The sequence below is a fragment of the Bufo gargarizans genome, chromosome 5 (genome assembly GCF_014858855.1).
Source record: "Bufo gargarizans isolate SCDJY-AF-19 chromosome 5, ASM1485885v1, whole genome shotgun sequence".
In the NCBI taxonomy this organism is placed as follows: domain Eukaryota; kingdom Metazoa; phylum Chordata; class Amphibia; order Anura; family Bufonidae; genus Bufo; species Bufo gargarizans.
In genome coordinates, this window is record NC_058084.1 from 313,820,246 (window position 1) to 313,843,987 (window position 23,742).

Below are 23,742 nucleotides of genomic sequence, written 5' to 3' on the forward strand. Positions count from 1 at the left end.
CATACTGTAAACTGGCAATACCTATAATGCCCTCTGACATGAAGGAATCAATCAGATGGAATATGACATATAGCAATTTCCTGCTCTCACCAGTCTGCCCAGTATGAAATGGATGCCTTCATAAATACCTCTCACCATTGATCCTTCTGTCTGTAGTAAAGTGACGCTATGACCAGAAAGTGATATACGGTATTCATCCGCTTTATACTGGTAAGAATGTCATTTCCTCATCCCCACTATATAGACTGACAAAGGATTGTGTTTTTCATACTGAGCACTACAGGCCTATATTATAGACATACCCACCAGGAAAGTACTCTTGATATGAGTAGTACTACAGCATACCTCCCCACTTTAGAACATTTCAGAGAAGGACAATACAGTATGCAGACGCACGCCGCAGCTGCGACATTTTGCAGATATCAGTCAGGTCTCCTCTGGCCAGGCCGGTATCAGCAGAATGTTGTAGGTGCACAATGATGTCATTGCGCCACTTACATGACACAAAAGTGGAAAGTGGTGAGTGAGGCAGGTTACCAGGAGTTCCCTGCTCCACCATTTGGAGCTTTTCTTTATGATGGAGGTAAAGTGTGCAATGTTCCTCAGATGCAGGCCTGTCCAGAAATGGTTATAGCATGAGGCAAACTATAAAGAGGCACAGCCTATGAGGCACATTATAAGAGGGTGAAGAGCATGAGGCACACTATAGGGGGGTAAAGACCATGAGGCACATTATAGGAGGATGAAGAACATGAGGCACACTATAGGGGGACACAGAACATGAGGCACACTATAGGGGGACACAGAACATGAGGCACACTATATGGGGGGTAAAGACCATGAGGCACATTATAGCAGGATGAAGAACATGAGGCACACTATAGGGGTATACAGACCATGAGGCACACTATAGGGGTATACAGACCATGAGGCACACTATAGGGGATTAAAGACCATGTGGCACATTATAGGAGGATGAAGAACATGAGGCAAACTATAGAGGGGCACAGCCTAAGAGGCACAATATGGGAGGATGCAGACCGAGGGACATTATTAGGGAGTGAGGACCATGAGGCACACTATGGGAGGACACAGAACATGAGGCACACTATGGAACGGCGCAGACCATGAGACACACTATGGGAGGACACAGAACATGAGGCCCACTATGGAACGGCGCAGACCATGACGCAAATTATAGGGGGATAAAGACCATGAAGCACACTATAGTGGGGCACAGACCATGAGGCACAATATAGGAGGATGCAGACCATGAGGCGCATTATTAGAGGGTGAGGACCATGAGACACACTATGGGAGGACACAGAACATGAGGCACATTATAGAGGGGTGAAGACCATGAGGCACACTATAAGAGGGCACAGAACATGAGGCACACTATCGGAGGATGCAGACCATGAGACACACTATGGGAGGACACAGACCATGAGGCACACTATGGGAGGACACAGACCATGAGGCACACTATGGAAACCCGCAGACCATGAGGCACATTATAGGGGGATAAAGACATGAGGCACATTATAGAGGGGTGAAGACCATGAGGCACACTATAGGAGGGCACAGAACATGAGGCACACTATGGAAAGGCGCAGACCATGAGGCACATTATAGGGGGATAAAGACCATGAGGCACACTATAGGGGGGCACAGAACATGAGGCACACTATGGGAGGATGCAGACCATGAGGCACATTATTAGCGTGTGAAGACCATGAGGCACATTATGAGAAGTCATAGAACATGAGGCACATCATTGGGGGTTAAAGACCATAACACACACTATAGGAGGGAACAGAACATGAGGCACACTATGAGAGGACGCAGACCATGAGGCACATTATTGGGGGTGAAGACCATGAGGCACACTATGGGATGACCAAGACCATGAGGTACATTATACGGGGGCACATAACATGAGGCACATTATAGGGTGGGTGTAGATCATGAGACACAATATAAGGGGGCACACAACATGAGGCACTACAGAGGGACACAGAGCATATAGTAGCTATAGGTTCACAGAAAAAGAGGCACTGTATAAAGGGGGACCATAGCAAGAGTTACTACATTAGATATTCAGTGACTTACCACTATCAAAAAATGGAAAAGGGGGTGCACTACTAACAGACCAACCCAGTGCCTGATATACAATATACAATCAAAGCAGGGCACGTTCTATATAGAACAGTAAATTGAAATGATAATAATAGATTAAAAACAATCAATAAAATGCAGGTCACATTGGGAGCATAATTAAATGGGTTCTGCACTTTCATTTAACTGATGATCTATCCTCTGGATAGATCATCAGCTTTTGATCGGCGGGGGTCAGACACCTGGGACACCCGCCGATCAGCTGTTTGAGAAGGCAGCGGCCTTCTCACTGTTTACTGCCGGCCCACCGACGTCATGACTAGTATCAACTAGCCTGGGCGCGGCTAAGTGAACAGAGCTTAGCCACGCCCACACTAGTTGATACTAGTCAATGGGCCGGCAGTAAACAGCCTTCTCAAACAGCTGATCGGGGTCCTGGGTGTCGGAACCCCGCCAATCAGAAGCTGATGATCTATCCAGAGGATAGATCATCAGTTAAATGAAAGTGCAGAACCCTTTAATACAAGTGTCCACTGCTCATGATTGGGTTAATCAATATATAAACACTTATTCATTTCCCTCCAGCACATAGGAGGTTGTTTTGGTATAGCTACTCTGTTGGTGCAATATAATTACACTACTGTTTCCACTTCATGAGGTTATGTAACAAGTCAGTAACAATATGCAGGACATATACACTCACCTAAAGAATTATTAGGAACACCTGTTCTATTTCTCATTAATGCGTTTATCTAGTCAACCAATCACATGGCAGTTGCTTCAATGCATTTAGGGTTGTGGTCCTGGTCAAGACAATCTTCTGAACTCCAAACTGAATGTCAGAATGGGAAAGAGATGTGATTTAAGCAATTTTGAGCATGGCATGGTTGTTGGTACCAAACGGGCCGGTCTGAGTATTTCACAATCTGCTCAGTTACTGGGATTTTCACGCACAACCATTTCTAGGGTTTACAAAGAATGGTGTGAAATGGGAAAAACATCCAGTATGCGGCAGTCCTGTGGGCAAAAATGTCTTGTTGATGCTAGAGGTCAGAGGAGAATGGGCCGACTGATTCAAGCTGATAGAAGAGCAACGTTGACTGAACGTTGACTGAAATAACCACTTGTTACAACCGAGGTATGCAGCAAAGCATTTGTGAAGCCACAACACGCACAACCTTGAGGCGGATGGGCTACAACAGCAGAAGACCCCACCGGGTACCACTCATCTCCACTACAAATAGGAAAAAGAGGCTACAATTTGCACAAGCTCACCAAAATTGGACTGTTGATGACTGGAAAAATGTTGCCTGGTCTGATGAGTCTCGATTTCTGTTGAGACATTCAAATGGTAGAGTCCGAATTTGGCGTAAACAGAATGAGAACATGTATCCATCATGCCTTGTTACCACTGTGCAGGCTGGTGGTGGTGGTGTAATGGTGTGGGGGATGTTTTCTGGGCACACTTTAGGCCCTTAGTGCCAATTGGCCATCGTTTAAATGCCACGGGCTACCTGAGCATTGTTTCTGACCATGTCCATCCCTTCATGACCACCATGTACCCATCCTCTGATGGCTACTTCCAGCAGGATAATGGACCATGTCACAAAGCTCAAATCATTTCAAATTGGTTTCTTGAACATGACAATGAGTTCACTGTACTAAAATGGCCCCCGCAGTCTCCAGATCTCAACCCAATAGAGCATCTTTGGGATGTGGTGGAACGGGAGCTTCGTGTCCTGGATGTGCATCCCTCAATTCTCCATCAACTGCAAGATGCTATCCCATTAAAATGGGCCAACATTTCTAAAGAATGCTATCAGCACCTTGTTGAATCAATGCCACGTAGAATTAAGGCAGTTCTAAAGGCAAAAGCGGGTCCAACACCGTATTAGTATGGTGTTCCTAATGATTCTTTAGGTGAGTGTATGTGTGACAGCTTTATGTTTGGTTATGCACACAAGACTGCAGCTGGAGTGTAAAAGATGTCTCCTTCACTTTGTGCTTATCTCCTGGCCGATAAATGGCCATGTGCCTTTGGATGATGGTCACATTGATTCCTCTTTCACAATCCATGTGGCTTTCTTCTTTGGTTCAGTGGCCTCCACGGCTCGCAGGTAGATAAGAACCTATGGCGATCCATGTGTGTGCAGTGCTGTACCAAATAGAATCGGTCCTGATTAAGTGTCGGGAGACGTTAGATGAACCTCAATATGTGGAATAAATTTCCAGGACTGTCAATTATGCCATTAATTCCACATATCGAGGTTCTTCTTTGCTTTGCTCCTAACTCCTGAAGATGCCGGTTCCATGGTGAAACATGTCGGGGGAGCATTGTTTGTTACTTTAATTCACTGCTCTCTCTCCTGATCGCTGAGTATGAAGGTGGTTCATATGCTGCAGGCATAGAACCATGGATAATATCTGCAATTCCAAATGGGCATGAACCCTATCTAAAGGGCGGCTTGTTAGGGATCACAGTGATCTATAGATCACGGAGCTTACTGTGACAAGGTAGCTGAGTAAAATAGCTCTTGTCACAATACCCTTGCTTTTCGTGTGGAACCGGTGAGATTTCTAATTGCTCCACCAGAACACAACGGGATTTAGATTTAACCCCTGACAGGGAGTCCTGGGGTCTTTCTACTAACAGAGGATTCAAATAAGGATAGGGCAAGGGTAAAGCTACTCATGGAGGGAAAGTATGCGTTAATACACCCTCACCAATGATTATTTAGTAATCCCAGCAGGCAGGACACTCAATTAATACTACTAGAAATAAGCAGATACAGAGAAAGTCAGTCAACTTTTAACAGTTTTGGTTCAGTTCTTTTATAGGGATTTTATTTAAAAGAAAACAGAATAAAGTTCACATTTTAATAGGAAGGTCAGAAACAGGACTATATATGGAGGCCCCACTTTAAGAGCACCATGTGTGGAGAGCTTTATTTTTAGGGAGTATAGTATGTGACATGATTGTACTCAGTGTATGTTACCATTAGAGATGAGCGAATAGAAGCAGATGAAGTGGTCGATCCGAATTTCAGGAATTATACAATTAGCTCAGAATTTCCTCACGCTTCGTGGTAACGAATCACATTTTTTTAAAAGGCCGCTGCACGTGTTAGGACATGGAACTAGGAACTCTGGGAATGAAGGATCACCCACAATGCCATGCATGCAGCCAATCAGCAGCCAGCCAGCCCTGTGATATCACAGCCGTAAAAATAACCTCAGCCATCTCGTATTCTGCCATTTTCCAGTGTACTTAGTGCAGGGAGAGACATCAGCAGGTTCTAGAAACAGTGCTAGAAAATACTTTATTTTGCTGTATAGAAGTTCAGGGAAAGGTTAGGGAGTAATCATTGCTCAGTATTGAAGTAGAACAGGGTTCAGTAGGGGAGTTTACAGCCTGGGTAATAGGAACAATCCTATTACACCTTGCTGCACTGACTGCGGATCCAAATTGCTATTATACAGCTCTGTAATTTCAGCAAACCGTTCTTGTTATTGGGGTGCAAGTGCCATTAACAGGGTTTATTGCAAGAAAATATTTCTATGTCTTAGTTGCCCTTGTGCGGTGCAGTTATATGTTCCAAAGCAGGCATGCTCAACCTGTGGCACTCCAGCTGTTGTAAAACTACAACTCCCAGCATGCCCCAAACAGCCTATAGCTATCAGCCTACAGCAGGGCATTGTGGGAGTTGTAGTTTTACAACAGCTGGAGGGCCGCAGGTTGAGCATGCCTGTTCTAAAGCATTTTTTGGCTTGTATTAGTCGGAAAAAAGAGCTTATTAGCCGTTGTGTGGTGAAGTGAGAAAATTACAGCCCTTTTTGTTGTTTATTAGTGGCAAAAAATACATATATTTGCCGTTCAACGGTGTAGTTATATGTTATAAAGCCCTTTTTGGCGTTTATTAGTGGCAAAAAAATATATATTATTTTCCGTTCATCGGTGCAGTTATATGTTCTAAAGCGGTTTTTGGCGAGTATTAGTGGCTAAAAAATATATATATTGTTTGCTGTTCAGCGGTGTAGTTATATGTCCTAAAGACCTTTTGGGCGTTTGTAAAGGGGGAATATTAATCACCAATATTTATGCAAATATCGATAATTCATATTCCTAAATAGGAGGAGCCGTCTAGTGATGACTCTGCCTATTTATGCCTTTATATAACAATAACACAATACTTTCGCTATACTTTACACTAATCACTATACTAGCTGCATACGCCTTACTAACTCGCTACCGCTAACAAGTACACGCTACACAAAGGGTACAAATATAACGGTATTTATTACTACAATACACTACGCACACAATACACTAACAATACAGCACTAAATATACAGTACTCAACTACACTACACGTTCCCAATTGATGCTGTGGTTAATGTATGCACATATATACCATACATGCCCGCACGTGTTTGCAGGCATGCATGGATATATATGCATACATCTCAACCCTTCCTCAACAGCGTTTATTAGTGACAAAAAAATATATATTATTTGCCGTTCAGCGGTGCAGTTATATGTTCTAAAGCCTTTTGTGGCGTGTATAAATGGAAAAGAATAAGGGCCTATTGGCGTTCTGGCGTGTATTAGTGGCACAAAAAAAAGTATTTACCATTGTGTGGTGGAGTGAGAAATTTACAGCCACGTCTTCAACCTGCCTCTGTCTTTTTCTGTTCCCTCAGCCAGAGAAGTATTATATTCTGTGGGCTCAGCTCCACTATACAGCGAGGACGAGCTACAGGACAGTTAGAAGCTACTGGCTAGCCAAGATGTGGAGGAGACATCTGCCGCTGCCTCCGGTAGGCAGGAAAGTAGTGATGAGGAAAGTGGCATGGTAGCTGGTAATGCGAGCGGTCAGGCTCCTGACCCAGAGACCGTTGAGGAGGACATCAGTGATGTGCAGACAGTACTAGATGATGATGATGTAGGTAATCGCACTTGGGAGCCGGGTGAATTAGCGGCTTCATCATCATCGGGAGAAGAGAGTGACAGCTTGCCCGTGAGGCAGCAGCGGAGCCAGCAAGTCGTTAGCGTGGCCAAGAGTCTGCAGGGTGGCAGCAGTGGGAGGTCGGGTGCCCAGGGTAGACCACCTGCTTCCCAGGAGCCTACCTGCCCAGAAAGTAGTGGTGCATGGGTTCACGGAAACAGCGGCGGTAGCAGTCAGTCAGTGCGGAGTGTTAGGGGTAAAATCACCTACTCAGCGTTGTGGCAGTTTTTTGATAAGCCGCTGGAGGAGGTGAACATGGCCATTTGTAGAATCTGTCGCAGAAGGTGAAGCGTGGACAGGGGGCCAATGTTGGCACCACGGCCTTACATAAACATATGCAGCGTCACCATAAAGTGGCCTAGGAGAAACGTGGCTCCAATGTGGTGGTCCAGCCTGTCACAGCAACCACTGCATCACCCAGTGGCGCTCACCCGATTTAAGGCAGTCAAGGCCCACCACCTCAGCTGAAGGGAGCTGTCTGTCTTCCCATCATCTGCTGGTCCTGATGCTCCTGCTCCTCCTCCTACTCCTTATCAGTCATTCCATCAGCAATCAATCACCGAAGCGATTGCCAAGAGACAACAGTATCCAACGACGCAGAAGCTGAATGTGCTCCTGGCCAAGTTGCTGGTGCTGCAGTCCCTCCCTTTCCAAGTGGTGGACTCTGCACCTTTAAGAGAACTGATGGCTTGTGCCGAGGGGAGGTGGAGAGTCCCAAGCCGTCATATATTTGCCAAAAAGGCAGTGCTAGCCCTGCACCTGTATGTAGAACAGAAGGTGAGCCAGTCCTCGAGCCTGTGGGTACATGGCAATGCCAACGTTTGGAGCTGTACCTATGGTCAGGGACAATACATGTCCTTTCCGGCCCAATAGGTTAATGTGGTTCCTGCACAGCCACACCAGCAACTTGGCCAGGTGATGCCGTTTCCGCCTCCGCTGCTTCATGTCCTGGAACAGATGCTGGTAAATCTGGCTGGTCAGGGGACTAGAGACGTGGTGCCTAGATCTCAAGGACACATGAGCCCTGTGGGGACTGACTGGAGGAGGACATTAGAGCACAATAAATTTTTATCGAAATGGGTGTTTTTTCTACACAGGTGACAGGAGAGGAGGAGCAGAAGCAGCCACAGGAGCTACAGAGCGATGAGGAAGATGAGGCAGAGGACCCAGACACACCGTGGCAGTATGCAGTGGAGATGGAGGCAGAGAGTCCCTCCGGGTCACTTACACAAATGAGCCGATGCATGCTCACTTGCTTGCAAAGTGACAGCCGAATTGTCACTATTCAGCAGAGGGATGACTTCTGGCTCTCCACCATGTTGGACCCTCACTACCGGTCCAAAATGGGGGCCTTTTTACACCCGCTGAGAAGGAGGACAAACTGAACTACTATAGAGACATCCTATGTAGTCAGTTGGCTGCTGCCTATCTGCGCCATCGTCCTTCCTCTCCCAGGTCTAATCGGGGGGGGGGGGGGGCCCTCTGCGCTCACGTTCCTCTGCCATGCAGGTGGTGGCATAATTGGACAGCATCCTGCCACCCCACATTGAAGATCTGCTGGACTACTGGGCAGCCAAACTGGATTTGTGGCCGCAACTGGCAGAGTTTGCCCTGGAAAAGCTGTCCTGCCCGGCCATCAGAGTGGGAGTTTAGTGCGGCAGGGGCCATAGTTACCACAAGAAGAACTCGCCTGTCCACCCAAAATGTGTAGAGACTGACCTTTGTCAAGATGAATCAAGGGTGGATCAGCCAGTATTTCCACCCACCTATGCCTGATGCATCAGACTAGATAATCCATGGTGCCACACCAACACTTTGACAAAAGAGACCGGTTTCTTCTGGCTACTAGCCTCAGCTACTGTTCTGATGCTGCCACCAGCCTGATGCCACACATCTGATGCCAGGTGGTACTGGTATTGCCACCCACCTCCCAACTCTGTCATCGGGTCACTCTGTGGTCTCCTGATGCTGCTGCCACCGCCACGCTATGTCATCTTGCCACTCTGTGGTCTCCTGATGCTGCTGCCACCTCAACACTGTCATTGTTCCACTCTGTGGCCTCCTGACGCTGCTGCCATTTTCACACTCTGTCATTGTGCCACAATGTGGCCTCCTGATGCTGCTGCTGCCACCTCCACACTGTCAATGTGCCACCCTGTAGCATCCTCCTGATGCTTCTGCTGCCACCTCCACACTTTGTCATTGTGCCACTCTGTGGCCTCCTAATGCTGCTGCTGCTGCCACCTCCACACTGTCATTGTTCCACCCTGTGGCATCCTCCTGATGCTGCTGCTGCCACTTGCACACTCTGTCATTGTGCCACTCTGTGGCTTCCTGATGATGATGCTGCTGACACCTCCACACTCTGTCATTGTGCCACTATCTGTTCTCCTCATGCTGCTGCTGCCACCTCCACACTCTGTCATTGTGCCACTCTGTGGCCTCCTGATGCTGCTGCCACCTCCACACTGTCATTGTGCCACTCTGTGGCCTCCTCCTGATACTGATGATGCCGACACCTCCACACTCTGTCATTGTTCCACTCTGTGGCCTCCTGATGCTGCTGCCACCACCACACTGTCATTGTGCAACTCTGTGGTCTCCTCATGCTGCTTCTACCTCACCACTATGTCATTGTTCCACTCTGTGCACTTCTCATGCTGTTCCCACCCTCCCCACTTCATGACTGGGCCACTATTTTGCCTTTCGGCCTGGCTAAAAATCATCATTTATTTTACCCTTCTTTTGATCTGTCAGAAGAAAGGAATAATGAGACGCACAATGGATCCTGTAACAGCTGTAAGGCCTGAGTGACATGGTCCCTATTTTGCATCAGAATTAGCTTATGATTTGGTAGCCAAAAGCAGGAGTGGGTACAAAACACAGAAGACATGCAAATATTCCTTTCATGTGTCATCTCTGTTTTAGATCCTCTCCTGTTTTTTGGGCTTTAGCAATACTGATGGATTACTGACAAAATGCTGACCAAGTGAAGGTGGATGCTCCACAGACAGGATCCTTTTTTTGGGGTTATTGTTCTGACGGATCAGAGGAAAGGCAAAATAATCAGTGACGTCAACAAAAACTTACTGCTGACACCCTCTACACTCTGTAGGGGGGCTCTACATGTATAAGTGTTTAATAGAACAGGTTCTGTAGACATCTATGTGGATTCAGCTGCCGACGGTGTAAAAGGAGTGTGCTTTTTCTTGAAGCTAACATTGCCCTGTAAGGCTGGATTTACACTTGAGTTATTTGGTCAGTTTTGGCCCCACAACTGCCCAAATAAGTGAAGTGTGCAGTGATTCTAAGAGCGACGCCTGTCATCTGCATGTCATACTGACTCACAGTATTGTTTCATTACCAAAGCAGACTCCCTATGCGTATTACAGCAAAGCAAAGTGTTCTACACCACTATAAAGGCTCTCTGCAACCAGGAAATAGCAGATGTTTAACGCGATTCGCCGCAAATAAATTCGACCAAATCGGAAATTCGCTCATCTCTAGTTACCATTGTAGTATGTGGCACTAAGAGGAGTTTAAGTTTGCATATAGGGTGCCGATTTGTTAATAAAGCGAGAAACTGAAGACATCTGGGCAGCAAACTCGCAGAGTTTGGGAGGGCAGGGAGAAGTCATTAAAGTGGTCTGAACCGGATGGTAAGAAAAGGAAACAGAATAACTTGAGAGGATATACCACCTGTAAGTCACTAAATGCAAATGTTTAACCTGCCACTGACTGTGCCTGATCAGTGCTGTAGTCACTCATACGTCAACATTGTGATGATGGGTGGTAGGATTCTCTTTTGTGAAATGATAACTTCCAGCACACCTTTCCAACTGTTTAGGCCATATCGTCACACTTGTAAAAGACCCCCAGGGCCATATCAATTCCCTTAGTTGGGTGGCATGCCGATCCGCCTTTTATGATAGAGTAATTATTGTATTATAAGCTAGAAAATGTGCTGCTCTTAGGAATGTTTAGGAATAGCTGCATTTTTAGGATTTAAACCAATGGATTGAGTTGACATACACCTATTGTATATGAATCTGAAAAGTTCTTTAAAAATGGAAACAAAACAGTAGTCTTCTTTCAGAATACCCAAATACCTATTAATGGCCCAAGTCTTCATAGCAGTCAAAAGTGTCAATAAACATAGATCTGTCCTGAGTCTGACTGGGTCCTCACCCTAAATACCTTACTGTATCCGAGAACTTCCTGCCTTCCTCAAGTCCAATTTTTTTATGTTCTCCTTATTATACTTCTGCTATACTAATTCCTCAGTCAACATATTACTCTGTGCCACATAGTCAGTCATAATCTTCACTGCATATCCTATAGACTATTATACACTGACATTCAGTATCCCCTTACCACATGTTCTCTATTACCCTTTGTCTGTGCCACAATGAGCTGCTTCTTTGGAATCAGGTGGGGGCGGCCACATTTTATTTTTCCGACACATTGTCTTCTGTACAGGACCCTGAAGAAGCTCCTTTCCTCATCATAGACAGTGATTTACAGCTTCCAGCATAATTTCCTTACTTTACTATATAAAGACTTGCTTTATCTGTCTTGGTATCTGCTAATTTTTCTTAATCTTTTTTTTTTTCACTTGAATCTTAATTTTCACTTAGTTTGGAATAATAATTTGGAGCTTTGGACCTAATTACCAGCTTTCCATGGAGTCGTGGACTTAAGTTACAATGGTTTAAATTTAGAAATGATCATCCTGAGGGATATTGTAACCTGAGGGATCACTGTATTTTAATGTTCTGCTGTAACTCTCCTGTGGTGGTCATGGAGTGGCTTGATGCTAATAATATTTAATTTACATTAGTAGTATGTTTTACACTTAAGTGAACCTCCTTTCCTTTGTAAGAGGAAGGGATGTGTATTTTGTTTACTGTAGGGAGGCATGGAGTGGGAGGAGTGGTTCTAGGTAGGACATCTGTAGTTTTGCAACCGTAAATCAATCGGTGGGTTGAGGGAGTGGGAGTGATTTAGATGGGGAGAGTGGGGTGTGGGAGGGTTGGCGGTATGCCATGTTGGGGGTGGGTAGGAGAAGGAGGAAGAGCTTCTCCCTTTTTTTTTTAAGCAAAAATGTCTGTAAAAATTATGGCATGGGATGTGCAGTTTTGGAGAGAAGATTAAGAGATGTGCTGTTTTTGACTTAATTAATAAGCACCTACCAGCTATTTGCCTAATAGAGATCCATCTCAGTAAGGAAACCTTACAGCGTACAAGTATAAGTTGGGCGTCACAGGTCTATCACTCTACTTATTCAAGTTATTCTAGAGTTGTGACAGCACTCATCAAGAAAAATATCGATTTTTATTGTGAAGCCACCTTTGTTAAAAAAGAGGGAAGATCTGTGTTTCTATACAGCAAATTGGCTGAGATTAGGCTACTTTCACACTAGCGGCAAGGAGTCTGGTAGGCTGTTCTTGTGGGTGAACAGCCTGTTGGATCCGTGCTGCCGCTAGTGAACGTGTGCCCCTGGACTACCGCTCCGGCCCCATTAACAATAATGGGAGCGGGGCGGAGTTCCGGCAGCGTATGCCGCAATAAAAGTACGACATGTCATACTTTTATTTCGGCCGCTTCTCGGCATGCACTGCTGTGCTGCCGCTGGAACTCCGCTCTCCCCCATTATAGTCAATGGGGCTGGAGCGGTAGCCCGGGGTGCACGCGTTCACTAGCAGCAGCACCGATCTGACAGGCTGTTCGCTCGCCGTAATAACCTGCCGGAGTCCCTTGCCGCTAGAGTGAAACTAGCCTTAACTGTATCTTGCCGTTTATTTATATACCACCCATTTCTCCATACACATATTGGGTCTTTTATTGTCTTTGCAGGGATAAAAGAGGATTGTCCTATATCTATAAATGGATATTTTAATTGCGTTATGAATAGGGATGAGTGGATTGGTAGATGTTCAGGTTTGACAGGCAGTGGATGTTCTGGTTAGAAGGGTTCGGAAGAACTTTGTTTCAAAGTTCTGTTTGGGTTGCGAACTTGACCCGAACTTGACCCCAAACACCAAACCCCATTGACGTCAAAGCGGACCCGAACTTTGGGGCTGAAAAATGGCTATAAAAAAGTCATAGAGAGGACTAGAAGGCTGCAAAAGGCTCAAAAGTGAGCGTAAGAGCCCTGTAAACAGATGTGGATAGGGAAATAAGTGGAGTAGGAAGTTGAGGAGGCTGTAGAAGTGGCAGTGTAGGTGGAAGAGGCGGAGGTTGTAACGGTCTATCCTGTGACAGGGGTCAGAAGTTCTAAGAGACTGGCTGCACGTGATGTGATCTGACAGCCTCTTTGGTTTCACTTGTTTATGTGTTGTTTCTGTATATGATAACACCTCTTGTCTCAGGTGTAGCTGAAGTGGTCATTCCAATTCCTTTATTTATTCTGGTCTCACCCATCATGCTATGCAGTTGATAGTTCAATTTTGGTTCAAAGTGCTGGTGTTTGGATCTCCACTGCTCGTACATTTTCTTATCGCAGTTAAGTGTCTTCTTCCTATTTCTAGTCTGTTGTATTAGGCCTGAGGGAGTCTCCTGTTCCTTCAGCTAAGAAGGAACAGGTCATCTGTTGTCATGACGCTATTTCCACGGCCCTTTAGTATCAGATAGGGCTTTAGGTTCCTGCATATGAACATTCCTAGCTTCGAGGTCTGTTCATACAGATAGTAGTCAGGGCTCGGATTAGGGATTTACTAGGTGGTGACCGTCCCCCTTTCCCTAGTTTCCAGGCCTAGTACTATTCCTCCTGTGTTCGGTGTGGAGTTTACCACACACACACACACACACTGCCGTGACATAGGTCAACACTGTTTTTGTGGGTGGTTTTTTCTTTAACTTTTTTTTTTGTCTGTTAATTCTGTGTGACCTATAGCCATTTTTTTGGGGTGCGTCCGGTATACTTCTCTAATCTGCCAATATAACAAATGATAATCTTGAGCCAACAGGTAGAGGTCCGAGTACAGGAGGAGGAGGTGGATGTGGCGGTGTAGATGGAAGAAGCGGAGGAGGTAGGAGAGAAAGCTGACACTGTTTCTGTTTTGTTTCTTAAATGTGTCGGTCAGTTCTGTGTGTGACCTATACAGACCTGTGTGTGCGGCCAGTATACTTCTCTACTCTGCTAATATAAGACATAATCTTGAGCCTTAGGTGGAGGTCCGAGTGAAGGCGGAAGAGCTGAATGTGGCAGTGGATGCAGAAGAGGCGGTGGAGATACCCAACAACATTTTTTGGGTTTTATTTATTTTTTTATTATTTTTTTATTTTTCTAAAATTTATATTTTTTTGTTTGTGGAGGCCCCAAAACATTGTGAAATAGCAAAGTAGCAAAGAAAACGCACAAACTGCGCTGGAGTATAAGAATGGCTTGTCCACGTGAGCTTGTCCACGTTGGCTATGGACAGGCGGATGTGCTTGTCTGTGATCACCCCATCACCCCCCCCCCCCCCCCCCCGCTGTGCTAAACCTACATTCTGACAATATGCAAGTACAAGTGCACTGTCAATAGGGCAGGCAAGCACCTCCAAGGTGTAAAGGGCAAGCTCATGCCATGTGCCCAATTTGGAGACATAGAAGTTAAATGGGGCAGACCCATCAGTCAGTACATGCAGACGTGTGGACATGTACTCTGCCTCCTGCTAAGACGGTCCATATTTTAGATGGTGGTGCTGGATGCCTCTGCTTCATTCTTCCATTGAGCCCCCACTGTCAGGTGGGAACGCCATCAGTAGTGCGTCTACCAGTGTGCACTTGTATTTCCACATCTTCCGATCACGCTCCAGTGACGGAAGTAAGGACAGCATGTTGTCCTTGTAGCGAGGATCCAGCAGAATGTGGGCAACTTGGGGGTCATTGTGCAGGCAATGCAGCATGTAGCCGCTGATGTGTTGCAGGCTGCCCAGAGGCAACCACAAGCAGTCCTCGGTGGGAGGTGTATCGTCTGTGTCCTCTGTTTACCCCCCAGCCATGCTCCAGTGATGCCCGTGAATTGATTTGGGTGCCACAGCGTCATCCATCATTGCCCGAAGCATTTTTCAAGGAGACATAGAAGTGGGATGTTAACGCTGAGGATGGCGTCACCGGCGCTGGCCATGTTGGTGGAGTACTCGAAACAGCGCATCACGGCACACATGTCCCCCATGGTGTCCCACTCACTGGTGGTGAAGTGGTGCTGTTCCTCAGAGCGACTCACCTGTGCGTGCTGAAGCTGAAACTCCACTATCGTCTGCTGCTGCTCGCACAGTCTCTCCAGTATGGGCAAGGTGGAGTTCCACCTTGTGGGTATGTTGAATATGAGGCTGTGAGCGGGAAGGCAGAAGTGACTCTACAGCACAGACAGGCGAGCAGCAACAGGGTGAGAATGTGTAAAGTGTGCAAAAACGTCCCAAACCTTCTGCAACAGCTCTAACATATCAGGGTAATTTTTCAGGAACCTTTGCACCACCAAATTCAGCACATGCGCCAGACAAGGGATATGCGTCTAAACGGGTAGGCCCAGAGCTGCTACAAGATTTCTCCCATTGTCGCAAACCACCAGGACGGGTCTGAGTCTCAGCGGCACCAACCACTCATCGGTCTGTTCTTCCATGCCCGCCCAAAGCTCCTGTGCAGTGTGTTTTTTTTCCCCCCTAACATATGAGTTTCAGGACAGCCTGCTGTCCTTTCCGCCTGGCTGTGCTGAAGTTGATGGTGCAGATGTTGCGCTGACGTGATGAGGAGGTGGTAGAGGGGGAACAGGAGGAGGAAGCAGAGTAGGAGGAGGAGGCAACTGGAGGCACTGATAAACGTGCAGCAATCCTTGGTGGCATTAGGACATGCGCCAAACCGCTGTACTCCTCGGGTCCAGCTGACACTACATTTACCCAGTGGGCAGTCAGGGAGATATAATGTCCCTGCCCATGCTTACTGGTCTACCTATTGGTGGTTATGTTGACCTTGCCACAGCTTGCGCAGTGCACACCTGATTTTTTTTCTGCCACTTGTTCGTACAGGCCTGTCTGAAAAAATAGTGGCAGCTGGGAACGAGGTACCGTGGGACAGCCGCAGTCCAAAAATTTTTTAAACTCTCCATCTCTACCAGATTGAATGGCAGCATTTTAAAGGACAGGAATTTTGAAATTCTGGCATTCAGGGCCAGGGCTTGCAGGTGGTTAAGGGGGTACTTTACTACTTTTTCTTCTCCAGTGTTTGGGGGAAGGACAGCTGACCCTTCAATGGGACAGTATGAAGATGCTCGTTGACACTGGTGGTGGTGGTGCTGTTACTGTCACATCCGCACTCTGAGGGGTACCAGGTGGCCCTGTTGCTCCAGAGGATAGGAGGCCAAGACCGCAGCAGAAGAGAGGGCTGGAGGAGCTATTGATCTTTCATGGTTCTTGAGGTATCTACTAACTGCAGCTCATGGTTTGCAGTTACATGCCTGGTCATGCAGGTGGTGTCTCAGGTTTGGAACATTTATGCCTCGTTTCAGGCTTTGACTGCACAACTAAATGTAACCTCTTTCATCAGCACCCCAGGTGAAAACACCTGTATCTTGTCGTCAGCACATTGTCTGAAGAACTGCCACGCCAGGGAACTCCTTTTTGCTGGCTTTTGTGTGCTCTGTTCCTGGGCGCGTTGGGCAGTAGCAGGTGTACTGGCTGTGGGCCGGCCGCTCTGCTTTTGCACCCTGTTCCCTCTTTTGCTGTGCGGCTGGTGCTGCATGACCTCCACCGCTTCCTCTGAACTGCACATGTCCCTCTGATAACCTGGATGCCATGTGAGGTCTAGGACCTTATCATCCTCCATATCATATTCCACCCACTCCTCACCCCTGTCCTTCTGGTTAGGTCTGCACATTGCAGAAAGCCGTAACAGTTGACAATTGTGTTTTGTCATCTTCATCATCATCAGAGATGTTCTGCGTCGGTCCTACCACGTCCTCATCCTCAAACTATAAGTGGTTAGGCATCAGCGCACTCAATCTCTTCCACTTCTGAGGCAGGGCTAGGTGGATGGCCCACGGAAACACCGCCAGACATGTCATCAAAAAGTATGAGTGACTGCTGCATGACTTAGGGCTCAGCAGGGGTTGAGGTGGAAGACAGATCCCCATGGGCCACGGGTGCCAACTCTGCGCTTTCAGCAGGGGATCGAGTGGAAGACAATGTGAAGGAACGGGAAGCACTGTCAGCCATCCAATCTACTACCGCCTCTACTTGTTCTGGCCTCACCATTCATAGAGCGGTATTTGGGCTTACAAAATGACGCAGAACCTCCTGTCGCCTGCATGCACCAGCTGGCACAGATCGACAACGTCCTCTCGCTACAGCAGAAGCTCCACCACCATCAACTCCAACAGCACCACAACCACGACTACGTCACCTAGTTGATGCTCCTCTCATTTTTTTTTTTACGGTCACCCACTAAATTGTCTGACAGATGAACAATTGTATTTCTGTGTCACGGGTGTTTTGCACTTCAAAAATTGCAATAGGTCACTGACACAATTAACAGACTGATTAACTCTACTATTACAGTAAGACAGAGGCAAAGGGTGCTTTGGAACCCCCAAAAATGGCTTTGTGTCACCAACACAATTAACAGACTGATTTACCCTGCTATTACAATAAGACGGATGCAAAGGCGGTGTGATAAACCCAATGAAAACAAAAAACCTTTTGTGGTGTACTGAATATACGCCTATTTACACGATCAAACCAAATAATGTGAGGATAGGCGCTAAAACAAAATAACAATCACTTTATTATATATTCTGTTTAAAATAAAGGGTGTCCACCTGTCAGTGCAACTGAATTTGTGAGAGTAAACCTGCGTCTGCAACCAGGGCAACCACCTGGAGCACACGTCAGTCTCACAAACTAAACCCACCAACACATAAGGGGGCTCAAAACACCACAGGGTACAAGGTGTGTAACCCGGGTGAAAAATACTATCTAGGAGGATTCCTAGTGCTGTGAAAACCACCAAGCAGCACTCCTAACAGTGAGTTTCAGCGCGCACACTCTCACTGCACAAAGATAGTATCGGTGCAGGACTATGGCAAAGCATAAGCCGTCACTCCAATTGTTGTTTATGGAGCAAGGATTGCCCTGACATACCTTTATGGTATAAGCTCAATACGTTTCCATGCATTAACAATGCATTTCATCAGGAGCAATGTGCACCATACTTGAACAAAGCCCACATCCTCTACAGTGATGTTAGACCGAGGCAGTGGATGACATAGAACAGTAGAGTAACCTGCCTAACACCGGATTCCTCTAGTGTGAGGTACGGTGTTGTCACTAACAGACTACTGTCCTGCCTAAGCTACACACCTCTAGGATGGATTTTTTTCATTAAATACCATCAAACCAGCAGGCCTCAATGATGCGATCTCATTTGTCCCCTTTATAGGATGAGTACACTGGCTTATTTTGGACTATGTCTATTTTTATAAGTCACCAATGAGAGGGTTAATATGAGATTCATGTTCATTTCTTAATGCATGTGATGTTATGTGGTCGCTCGTTCTCATATCCCCTTATTGTTATCTCACCCCACTGTGTATGGACGAATAGGTTTTGATGCTGCGGTGACATTATATTAAGCCGCCTTTTGAATTCTCTTGTTTATTGCGGCGCTTTGCGCTTTCCCTGAGACCTATGTAGTTCCTCCTCTCTTCAGCCATTGGTTTTCCTTGGACCGAGCCTCCTGGCCGGATTGGCTGTGAGATGGGGCGTGTCTAGCAGGGCGGGGTTTCACCCTGTAAATCTCGGCGTTCTGTGGGCCGCTTCGCGGCCATTACAGCGCCGATCTGTCTGCACACTCGCACGCTACGCCTCAACCTAGAGGTGTGTAGCTTAGGCAGGACAGTAGTCTGTTAGTGACAACACCGTACCTCACACTAGAGGAATCCGGTGTTAGGCAGGTTACTCTACTGTTCTATGTCATCCACTGCCTCGGTCTAACATCACTGTAGAGGCTGTGGGCTTTGTTCAAATATGGTGCACATTGCTCCTGATGAAATGCAGTGTTTATGCATGGAAACGCGTTGAGCTTATACAATAAAGGAGTATGTCAGGGCAATCCTTGCTCCATATACAACAATTGGAGTGATGGCTTATGCTTTGCCATAGTCCTGCACCGATGCTATCTTTGTGCAGTGAGAGTATGCGTGCTGACACTCACTGTTAGGAGTGCTGCTTGGTGGTTTTCACAGCACCAGGAATCCTCCTAGATAGTATTTTTCACCCTGGGTACACACCTTGTACCCTGTGGTGTTTTGAGCCCCCTTATGTGTTGGTGGGTTTAGTTTGTGAGACTGACGTGTGCTCCAGATGGTTGCCCTGTTTGCAGACACAGGTTCACTTTCACAAATTCAGTATTAGTCAGTCGCTGACTGTTGCACTGACAGGTGGACACCCTTTATTTTAAACAGAATATATAATAAAGCAATTGTTATTTTGTTTTAATGCCTATCCTCACATTATTTGGTGTGATAAACCCCCAAAAATTGCTTTGTGTCAAGGACACAATTAACAGGCTGATTAACTCTCCTATAACAGTGAGATGGATGCAACGGGGAACTTTGGAATGCCAAAAAATGGCTTTGAGTCACTGAAATAATTAACAGACTGATTAACTCTCGTATTACAAGGTTAAGGTGGATGAAAAAGCAGTGCAATTAAGAAAAAAAAAATCATTTGTGTCACCGACACAATGAACAGACTAATTATCTATTGTATTTCCATGTCAGAGGCAATTGAAGTGTTTTGTGCACAAAAAAAGCTATGTGTCACCGACACAATTAGCAGACTGGTTAACTATTGTATTTCCGTGTCACTGGTGCAAAGCAGTAGTATTGCACTGACCAAAAATAACTACAGGTCACCCACAGATAGGGATGAGCGAACTCGAACTGTATAGTTCGGGTTCGTACCGAATTTTGGGGTGTCCGTGACACGGACCCGAACCCGGACATTTTCGTAAAAGTCCGGGTTCGGTGTTCGTCGCTTTCTTCGCGCTTTTGTGACGCTTTCTTGGCGCTTTTTGAAAGGCTGCAAAGCAGCCAATCAACAAGCGTCATACTACTTGCCCCAAGAGGCCATCACAGCCATGCCTACTATTGGCATGGCTGTGATTGGCCAGAGCACCATGTGACCCAGCCTCTATTTAAGCTGGAGTCACATAGCGCCGCCCGTCACTCTGCTCTGATTAGCGTAGGGAGAGGTTGCGGCTGCGACAGTAGGGCGAGATTAGGCAGATTAACTCCTCCAAAGGACTTGATTAACTGATCGATCTGCAGCTGTGGATCATTGAGCTGCTGATCCTCAATTGCTCACTGTTTTTAGGCTGCACAGACCGTTTGTCAGTCACATTTTTCTGGGGTGATCGGCGGCCATTTTGTGTCTTGTGGTGCGCCAGCACAAGCTGCGACCAAGTGCATTTAACCCTCAATGGTGTGGTTGTTTTTTGGCTAAAGCCTACATCAGGGTGAAGCTGTCACACCAAGTGCATTTAACCAGCAATAGTCTGTTCATTTTTTGGCCATATACAAAATCAGGGGCAAGCTGCGCCTGTCACCAAGTGCATTTAACCCTCAATGGTGTGGTTGTTTTTTGGCTAAAGCCTACATCAGGGTGAAGCTGTCACACCAAGTGCATTTAACCAGCAATAGTCTGTTCATTTTTTGGCCATATACTAAATCAGGGGCAAGCTGCGCCTGTCACCAAGTGCATTTAACCCTCAATGGTGTGGTTGTTTTTTGGCTAAAGCCTACATCAGGGTGAAGCTGTCACACCAAGTGCATTTAACCAGCAATAGTCTGTTTATTTTTTGGCCATATCCCAGTCTAATTCTGTCACTAAATCCATACCGGTCACCCAGCGCCTAAATACTAGGCCTCAAATTTATATCCCGCTAAATCTGTCCTTAGTGCTGTAGCTGGGCGAGTTATTTAGTGTCCGTTCAAGCACATTTCTTGTTCTGGGTTGAAATACAATTCCCAATTTAGCAATTTCATAATTTAGTGGTTTCTGCTATATCAGAGCTATTTGAAATCTATCCCTAAAAGGGTATATAATATTCAAGGTGCACATTGGGTCATTCAGAATAACTTCACACACACCCGCTACTGTGTATTTCCAAGTCTAATTCTGGCACTAAACCCATACCTGTCACCCAGCGCCTAAATACTAGGCCTCAAATTTATATCCCGCTAAATCTGTCCCTAGTGCTGTAGCTGGGCGAGTTATTTAGTGTCCGTTCAAGCACATTTCTTGTTCTGGGTTGAAATACAATTCCCAATTTAGCAATTTCATAATTTAGTGGTTTCTGCTATATCAGAGCTATTTGAAATCTATCCCTAAAAGGGTATATAATATTCAAGGTGCACATTGGGTCATTCAGAATAACTTCACACACACCCGCTACTGTGTATTTCCAAGTCTAATTCTGGCACTAAACCCATACCTGTCACCCAGCGCCTAAATACTAGGCCTCAAATTTATATCCCGCTAAATCTGTCCTTAGTGCTGTAGCTGGGCGAGTTATTTAGTGTCCGTTCAAGCACATTTCTTGTTCTGGGTTGAAATACAATTCCCAATTTAGCAATTTCATAATTTAGTGGTTTCTGCTATATCAGAGCTATTTGAAATCTATCCCTAAAAGGGTATATAATATTCAAGGTGCACATTGGGTCATTCAGAATAACTTCACACACACCCGCTACTGTGTATTTCCAAGTCTAATTCTGGCACTAAACCCATACCTGTCACGCAGCGCCTAAATACTAGGCCTCAAATTTATATCCCGCTAAATCTGTCCCTAGTGCTGTAGCTGGGCGAGTTATTTAGTGTCCGTTCAAGCACATTTCTTGTTCTGGGTTGAAATACAATTCCCAATTTAGCAATTTCATAATTTAGTGGTTTCTGCTATATCAGAGCTATTTGAAATCTATCCCTAAAAGGGTATATAATATTCAAGGTGCACATTGGGTCATTCAGAATAACTTCACACACACCCGCTACTGTGTATTTCCAAGTCTAATTCTGGCACTAAACCCATACCTGTCACCCAGCGCCTAAATACTAGGCCTCAAATTTATATCCCGCTAAATCTGTCCCTAGTGCTGTAGCTGGGCGAGTTATTTAGTGTCCGTTCAAGCACATTTCTTGTTCTGGGTTGAAATACAATTCCCAATTTAGCAATTTCATAATTTAGTGGTTTCTGCTATATCAGAGCTATTTGAAATCTATCCCTAAAAGGGTATATAATATTCAAGGTGCACATTGGGTCATTCAGAATAACTTCACACACACCCGCTACTGTGTATTTCCAAGTCTAATTCTGGCACTAAACCCATACCTGTCACCCAGCGCCTAAATACTAGGCCTCAAATTTATATCCCGCTAAATCTGTCCCTAGTGCTGTAGCTGGGCGAGTTATTTAGTGTCCGTTCAAGCACATTTCTTGTTCTGGGTTGAAATACAATTCCCAATTTAGCAATTTCATAATTTAGTGGTTTCTGCTATATCAGAGCTATTTGAAATCTATCCCTAAAAGGGTATATAATATTCAAGGTGCACATTGGGTCATTCAGAATAACTTCACACACACCCGCTACTGTGTATTTCCAAGTCTAATTCTGGCACTAAACCCATACCTGTCACCCAGCGCCTAAATACTAGGCCTCAAATTTATATCCCGCTAAATCTGTCCCTAGTGCTGTAGCTGGGCGAGTTATTTAGTGTCCGTTCAAGCACATTTCTTGTTCTGGGTTGAAATACAATTCCCAATTTAGCAATTTCATAATTTAGTGGTTTCTGCTATATCAGAGCTATTTGAAATCTATCCCTAAAAGGGTATATAATATTCAAGGTGCACATTGGGTCATTCAGAATAACTTCACACACACCCGCTACTGTGTATTTCCAAGTCTAATTCTGGCACTAAACCCATACCTGTCACCCAGCGCCTAAATACTAGGCCTCAAATTTATATCCCGCTAAATCTGTCCTTAGTGCTGTAGCTGGGCGAGTTATTTAGTGTCCGTTCAAGCACATTTCTTGTTCTGGGTTGAAATACAATTCCCAATTTAGCAATTTCATAATTTAGTGGTTTCTGCTATATCAGAGCTATTTGAAATCTATCCCTAAAAGGGTATATAATATTCAAGGTGCACATTGGGTCATTCAGAATAACTTCACACACACCCGCTACTGTGTATTTCCAAGTCTAATTCTGGCACTAAACCCATACCTGTCACCCAGCGCCTAAATACTAGGCCTCAAATTTATATCCTGCTAAATCTCTCGTTACCGCTGTCCTGTTGTGGCTGGGAAAGTTATTTAGTGTCCGTCAAAGCACATTTTTTGTTCTGGGTTGAAATACAATTCCCAATTTAGCAATTTCATAATTTAGTGGTTTCTGCTATATCAGAGCTATTTGAAATCTATCCCTAAAAGGGTATATAATATTCAAGGTGCACATTGGGTCATTCAGAATAACTTCACACACACACGCTTCTGTGCATTTCCAAGTCTAATTCTGTCACTAAATCCATACCGGTCACCCAGCGCCTAAATACTAGGCCTCAAATTTATATCCCGCTGAA